We start from the raw sequence: 1,147 nt of genomic DNA on the forward strand, positions 1-1,147 counted from the left end.
TATATAACAATTAGAATTGTGATAAAAATGAAAAGATAGCATCAACGGTAAGATAGAGAAAACTCACGCGATAAGGTACCTCGTGCTTTCTGTACACATAAATGATCTATAACGCAAAAATATAAGACAAAATGGCAGAGAGCTAGTCAATTACGGTCGGATTAACACTCTATACGAGGGGATCTCTCCTCTCTTTCTCTCCTTTTCTGCATACAGAATCCGCGTAGCTAGTGTCCCTTGCACGCTTCGCCACCTCATGCCGCTACGGCCTTTGAAACACTATATAAAGTGTCAAAGCTGGCTCATTGGCGAGTACGCTCCGGTATCCTCGCATCGGCTTTAAACTCGTGTTTTCCGGCCGCGTCGCGCGATCCGAAAAGAAGTTGGACGGTTATACGGGCGGCTTTTGTCACGGGTACTATCGGCGGCCAATCGACTAGAGAAGTGGCAAGTGATTACGCGACGTAATTTAAAGGACGCCGCTCGCTGTGCCGCGTGCTTCATTCCCGAGGATGTCACGGTTCAAGACGTACGTTGCCAAGACATCGTTGAATTGACATATCGACAGGTCCTATCAAATTAATACTGTCGTGGTGCCACGCTATATCACAAGTTCCTTCACGACACCTTAGGTAAGTGATAATTTGATTTGCCATTTTCGGCATATGAGATTAAAGCTGTGTCTCGGGGTGTTTGAGAAACACGTGAGAAGATCCGAACAATCAGCTTGGATGCTGAAGAGGCAACGAGATAGGAACTAGGTCGGCAAGCGACCCCGTTCGTATGTATACGTTAATATCCTCAAGCGTATTATACGTCGTTCAAATGACGTCCTGAAAAATTATAAATTTATCTCGCGATAGACTTAGTAAAAAAAAGTAGCCGAAAAGTTTACAAATTGTTGTCAGCTAACTGTTATCAGCTAAGTAATAATACAGCGCTAATTATACACAGCATATCTAAATTGGAGAAATAATGAAGTAGCGATTATTATTAGCACGCTTTTATCTATTTAAATGAAGTTTAATGCACCTTTTTTAAACATCTTAAATTTTATAAAATAAAAAATAAACATTTAATGCAATTAATACTCAAAAATGAAAACTATCTAAATATTATCAAATAATAATTTAATATTATTATATGT

At 39.5% G+C, this 1,147-nt stretch overlaps 1 protein-coding gene across 1 annotated transcript in view; it reads left to right on the forward strand.

Moving 5' to 3' along the window:
* The first annotated feature begins 320 nt into the window (after window positions 1–320).
* LOC108752308 (alkaline phosphatase 4) overlaps window positions 321–1,147 on the forward strand; it is an 18,452-nt gene continuing 17,625 nt past the window's right edge. The window contains exon 1 of the mRNA XM_018493059.1: window positions 321–632. The gene's annotated coding sequence lies outside the window, so the exon portion shown is untranslated. The remainder of the gene's footprint in view (window positions 633–1,147) is intronic.

The sequence above is a fragment of the Trachymyrmex septentrionalis genome, unplaced genomic scaffold, assembly GCF_001594115.1.
Source record: "Trachymyrmex septentrionalis isolate Tsep2-gDNA-1 unplaced genomic scaffold, Tsep1.0 scaffold6, whole genome shotgun sequence".
Lineage (NCBI taxonomy): Eukaryota > Metazoa > Arthropoda > Insecta > Hymenoptera > Formicidae > Trachymyrmex > Trachymyrmex septentrionalis.